The sequence below is a fragment of the Puma concolor genome, chromosome B2, assembly GCF_028749965.1.
Source record: "Puma concolor isolate L17-30 chromosome B2, mPumCon1.1.hap2, whole genome shotgun sequence".
Taxonomy (NCBI): Eukaryota; Metazoa; Chordata; class Mammalia; order Carnivora; family Felidae; genus Puma; species Puma concolor.
This window is the reverse complement of record NC_141671.1, coordinates 40,162,810-40,169,126: the sequence shown is the minus strand read 5'-3', so window position 1 is coordinate 40,169,126 and position 6,317 is coordinate 40,162,810. Positions and strand designations below refer to the sequence as shown.

The following is a 6,317-nucleotide window of genomic DNA, read 5'->3' as shown; positions in this document are numbered from 1 at the left end:
AACAAAAAAACCCCAAAAAAACCCACCTGGTGAATGCCAGAGCAAGGGTTACAATGTAGACAGTCTGGTTTCAGAGCGTGTACTTTTAACCACTAGGACTATATTGTTTGTGTCCCTCTTTCTCTCTTTTTTTAAGTTTGTTTGTTTATTTATTAATTTGTTTGTTTGTTTATTTATTTAATTTAGAGAGAGAGAGAGATGCAGAGAGAGAGGGAGACAGAGAATCCAAAGTGGGATCCTTGCTGACAGCAGAGAGCCTGATGTGGGGCTGGAACTCACAAACTGTGAGATCATGACCTGGGCCGAAGGCAGATGCTTAACTGAGCCACACAGGTGCCCCTTGTTTGTGTCTCTTAATCACCGTTGTCCCTTTCTCTTCTCCCCTCCAAGGTCCCAAGGACCCAGAGCCTGTTGTTGCCTAGGTTTGGCCGAGATTACTCCTCCTCCAGTGTTTTGGCCAACATCTCCCTCTGCCGCCATTCTACAGACCTTAGGTCTGTCTACTGACATAGTTCTTCTGATTCCCTCCATTTCTCCACGTCTAAGGTTACCAGATTTAGCAAAAAACAAAACAACACACACACACACACACACACACAAAACCAAAAAAGCAAGCAAAGAAGAACTACGAGACTCCAAGCTCCGTATGCCTAGTTACAATTGTGTTTTAGAAAACCAGCAAATAGTTTTGTAGTATAAGTATGTCCCAGGGACATACTTATGTTTGGGATATACTTGTGCTACACAGTTTTTTGTTGTCTCTTTCAAATTGAAATATAACTGGTGGTTCTGTATTTTACCTTTAACCCTCTCCCTGTTTTTTGAGCTTTGTGTTCGGGTCACATGTAGATGAAGAGTTCCTGTTGTGAACACCCTCTCTTCCAGATAGTTCACAAACTGTTCACTTCTTATCTGTCTTATAATGATTCCTGGGGGGGGGGGGGAGTCTGCCATTAGAAGTCTCTATTAAAACATGTACTTATTTAGTCCTACTTCTCTGTTTCTGGATCTGAAGCCGCACCCTCACCAATCCCAGAGCAGATGAATGTTTATGAGCCTTTGCTTTCAAGCCACACTACGGAGTTTTTGAAATTCTAAATATGTGCTGTCTACTGGTCTCCTCCCTCTCCTTCCCATCATGCCTCTCCACTTGCTCCCCTTTGAAAGAGAATTTGGAAATCAGCTTTTTCTGAGTCTCCTTTAGGAAGAGCCATGCCAGATTTCCACCAAGTTTATGATCTTCAGGTGTCCTGTGATCTCTCTTACAGATTCTCTCAACATGCTTGGAATAAAAGGCATATCCATTGCTCTTTGGTTCTTAAGCTCCTCTGCAGTTCCCCACCCCGCCCCCCAACACCTTTTATAATAAGTCATACATGTTGGCCAACGTTTCTGCAATTTCATCCCTCAGAGCTCTTGGGTGGATGCCATCTGGTCAGCAGGATTTATTTACATCTAATTTTTCAATAGGTCTAGAGCATCTCATTTGTTTACCACTATTTCATCTAATACCCGTGTCTTGCCTGCTTCAGTAGACACTTTGAGGGGTAGAAAATTCTCTCCTGAGCTTTCCCATCTGCTAGCAGATGGTTATCAAGGTTGGTTACAGGGTAGCCCTATATTCGATGCTAGAAGAAGCAAAGATGTAAAAGATACAGTCCCTGCCATCAAATTGCTCACAGTCTGGGAAAGGAAGATGATTAAGTCAGAAATTCTTTTAGCTACAAGTAACAGAAAAATTAGCTAAAAGTGGGTTAAATAAATAAATGTGTTTTATTTATTTATTTTTTATAACAAGCAGTCTGGAGGCAGATGGATGTTTGTCCTTAGGGACTAGGCCCCATAGGTCCATTTGTAGTAACTAGTTTCTCATCTTTGTACTAATTGCCTCATGGTCACAAAATAGTTGCTGCAGCCCCAAGCATCATGCCCATGATGTTCTTTGCAGGAACAAAGAGGAAATGTAGGACACCAACTGTTTCTGTCTCTTTCATTGGGAAAAATTCTTTTTAGAAACACCACCCAACCCACCCTAGCCACTCCTCCCAACCAACCACACAAGACTCGAGTTCATTTATCATTGGTTACAACTGTGTCACGTGGCCACCCAAGCAGTAAAACAGGCTGGTAACAGGAGTGTTTAGGCTTTCCAGACTCTGGTGAAGGTAGACAAGTTTGGGAATGGGTGTGTTGGTTTAGCTAGCCAACAGCATCTGCCTTAGAGGGGAAGCCCTAAACATGCAAATGTCACTGACAGCCTAGGACAGTTTCAATGCCAAAGCAGTAACACAGATTCAGACCCAGAAAATCAGTTTATTCTGTGGCTTCTTTTTTCACAGGGCATTCAGAAGGAAGACAATTGCTTACGAACTGGAGTAGCCATAGAACTTGAGCTGTGCCAGGAAGGCTGGATGAGAATTAGATATCGTTAGGTCAAGGACAATGTAGGCCAGGGAAATGATTGAAACGACTAGAGAAGGGGACAGGTGGCTGTCTGGAAGGGTAGTGAGCACGGAATGTGGGCTCATGCAGAGGAGAAATGCACCCAAGGACTGATTTTGGTTAATTTTCCATAAGCTGCACTCTTGCCTCTGTCGGAAGCTGTAGCTTGCCTTACATGCTTGGAGAAGAGTAAATTCTCTGTGGGCAGCAGGTTCCCAGCAAAGCTGGCTTCAGATACGCCGTGTTTACCGACATCAGCCTCATGGGCTCTGAGTAAGCATGCTTCTGACCTGCTCATGCTAAAAAGCTTCTTTGACCCTCACTCCAGCAGTAGCTGGAAGTCCAGCAGGTTCTTATTGCTGAGGCCCACCCTTCTACTTCTTATCTTTGTACTCCTTTGCATCTCTGGATGATTCCATTGCCTTGATCCACCTTGGGATGTTGTCCTTTGTGCTCACGTGTTGGCAATTATATTCCCTCACCACACTTGACCTTTTTTTGACAGTTAATAATCCTGCTCACACTCATTCAGCTCTTGACAGCTGGTAACCCTAGGCTTCATGCTTTAAATCTAATCTTGGCCACCATCTTTGATCCAACCCTACAGTTGGACTTGATCAAGCCATTCATCCGGATCTTAGCTAGGGCTCAACAGCTCTGAATGCCAGGCAAGTGTTTGTTCCTTATCCAATAGGCACAAGGCAGTCATTGAAAGCCTTAGTTGGGAGAATCCAAGTCAGGAAAAGATGTCTTAGGAAGCTTTCTAGACAGTGGCATTTAGAAGAGACTTGGGAGAGGAGATCCAGCGATGAGCAGACCCATCAGGAGGCTGCTTCAGTAGCCTATAAAGATCTGGACTGGGAAGGGGCAGGGGACATCCCTGATATAAGAAAAATACCAAAGGATGTGTATGTGTCAATAGGATTTGGGACATGATGATTTTGGTTTGGGAAGAGAGGAAGAAGCACAAGAGGAAGCCAGTGTTTCTAATGGGAACTATTATCAGAAACGGCAGATGAGGATCCATTCGGCCAGTTCTGGTTTATTTGGTTGGTTTTTAAGAAGATGCATTTGAGGGGTGCCTGGGTGGCTCAGTCACTTGAGCGTCTGACTCTTGATTTCCGCTCAGGTCATGATCTCTCAGTCAGTTTGTGGGATCAAGCCCCACGTCCAGCTCCTCTTGCCTGGCATTCTCTCTCCCTCTCTCTTTCTGCCCCTCCCCTGCTCATACTCTCTCTCTCAAAGTAAATAAATAAACATTAAAAAAAAAGAAGATGCATTTGCCTTTAGGCAAGCTTAGTGTGGAGGCAGCAGGGCTTCTAAGGGCTGTGTCCAGAAGGCAGTTGGAAAGATGGTGTGGGAGTTGAGAAAAGAACCCTGGTGGGGTTCTACAAATGAAAATTTGTAGCGGTTAGCTGGGAACAAGAGAAAGTGGGATTAGGAAAGAGCAGGGAAACACAAAGGGCCCTGGGAGGTCAGGAAGGAGGAGGGAAGTTGGAGAAGTAGTTGCAGGCAAGCAGGACACGTGAGGCTCTGAGAAACTAGAACAGGAGAGAGTTTCAAATGGGAGGGAATGGGCAGCAGTAGGAGGCCACAAGCATCTTCCCTTGCAAGGTAAAGAATTCGAGTGCTTTTGCTGGGTCCTTGTCATTTCTAATTCTAGTCCTGGCCTCATGATAATTAAGAACCTTTTCCCACTCACCAGTCTTCTCCCTTGGGGTGCTTATTTTTACTTTTGGAGCCAAGTCAGATCCTGCAAGACACTTTTCCAATACATTTTAACCTTAGTTAATTCTGATTTTCATCTGCCTGTCACAATGAGTGAATTTCCTCTTCCCTCTGATTTGAGTGAATATTTCTCAGTTTGCAGATTTTCTTAAACAAAGGCAGAACATCTTATATGGCCAAGCAGCAGGGCTGTTAACATTTGGTTGCCTTGTAAGCTTTCTTGTTTGTTTGTTTTTGCTTCTTAAACATTTTCCCTGGATTTCCTGAGAGATGTTAGCGAACACTCTTCAGGATTCCTGTGACCTTTTTCCTTCTTTTTATTCTTAGCTCAATCATGTATTTTCCTAGTTCCTGGTCAAAGTCTGAGGTATGTTATTATGATTTCTTTCCTTTTCTCTCCGATTGTTGAAGTTAATTTTGTGTTATAATGTTAACAGTGGCTAATATATGTAAAGTGCTTTACAATTTACAAAGCATGTCACATACATTTTCTTATTGTCACATATATTTTCAATTCTGTGAGACAGTTTGGGTACAATTGTCCTTATTTTCTTTTTTTTTTTTTTTTAACATTTATTTATTTTTGAGACAGAGAGAGACAGGGCATGAACAGGGGAGGGGCAGAGAGAGAGGGAGACACAGAATCCAAAACAGGCTCCAGGCTCTGAGCTGTCAGCACAGAGCCCGATGTGGGGCTCGAACTCACGGACTGTGAGATAATGACCTGAGCCGAAGTCTGCTGCTTAACCAACTGAGCCACCCAGGTGCCCCCTTATTTTCTTAATAAGGCCGCTGAAGTCTCGGTAGTAGAAGGGGCCTGAGTGACTAAGATCCTTGGCTTCCTTCCTTCCTTCCTTCCTTCCTTTCTTCCTTCCTTCCTTCCTCCCTCTCTCCCTCCCTCCTCTCTCCCTCCCTCCTTCCCTCCCCTCTCTTTCTTTTCCTTCCTTCCTCCCTCCCTGCCTCCTTCTCCCTCCCCCCTCTCTTTCTTTCTTTTCCTTCCTTCCTAAATAATATCACTCCTGTCTTTCCTTTAAAAAAAGAAAAAAAGGCAATACACGATCATTTGAAGAAATTTGAAAAATCAAGAAAAAATAAAGGTGGAAATACACATTATTGGCCACTCCACTTTCCAGGAACTGCTACTGTCAGCGCTTTGTGGTATTTCTTTCCGGTCCTATTTCTATGGATTGGTGAAGACCTCATATATTTAAAAACTAACTACATCTTGATGTTTGAGCCTGACTTTTTTTTTTTAATTTTTTTTTTCAACGTTTTTTATTTATTTTTGGGACAGAGAGAGACAGAGCATGAACGGGGAGGGGCAGAGAGAGAGGGAGACACAGAATCGGAAACAGGCTCCAGGCTCCGAGCCATCAGCCCAGAGCCCGACGCGGAGCTCGAACTCACGGACCGCGAGATCGTGACCTGGCTGAAGTCGGACGCTTAACCGACTGCGCCACCCAGGCGCCCCCTGAGCCTGACTTTTGAGTGTAACATTATATTGTGTGCATTTCCCCATGCCATTCGACTATTTCAAAATCGATTCTAACATGGGGATATTATAGTAATCTATATAACTCTTCTCTTGCAGGACCTGGAGTTGTTTCCATTTTTTGGCTTGCACAAAAATATTTTTGGTGAACATCTTTTCTACCATACGTGCATATCTGAACTTCTGTGTTTGAAGCATAAGGGTGGCTGTGTGAAAGGGCCTATCATTCAATCACACTCCACAGATGTACCAGCTTTTTTTTCCAACAAAAAGCATGTATTTGTGCCTGTCTTACCACACCATTGCCAGCATTGAATATTATAGTTTAAACTAACTGATAATTTTATGGATGAAAAACCAAGTTCTGTTGCTTTGTTTCACATTTCTTTGATAGCTTACGAGACAGTGCTCTCCCCCTTTGTTTCTTGTCCGTTTGTATTTCTTCCAGTCCTGTTATTCTTGTGCTCTTTGTTAGGAAGTCTATGGCACTTCCAATTTCGTTATTGATATTTAAGACTTTATGTCAGTTAAATGCCCCCCTAATTCCTGATGCTCCCCAGACACCCCATGCGTTCATGCAGTCTTCCCCCACCATGCAAACCATGCTGAGAAGGGGGATTCCAGCCCACTAGTGGAGGAAGAACTATGAACTGGA

At 43.6% G+C, this 6,317-nt stretch overlaps 1 long non-coding RNA gene across 1 annotated transcript; it reads left to right on the top strand.

Moving 5' to 3' along the window:
- The first annotated feature begins 4,495 nt into the window (after window positions 1–4,495).
- On the top strand, window positions 4,496–6,023 carry LOC147580937 (uncharacterized). The gene is made up of 2 exons (XR_015250799.1): window positions 4,496–4,537; window positions 5,762–6,023. It is a non-coding gene; the product is annotated as an uncharacterized LOC147580937 (long non-coding RNA).
- The last annotated feature ends 294 nt before the right edge of the window (window positions 6,024–6,317 follow it).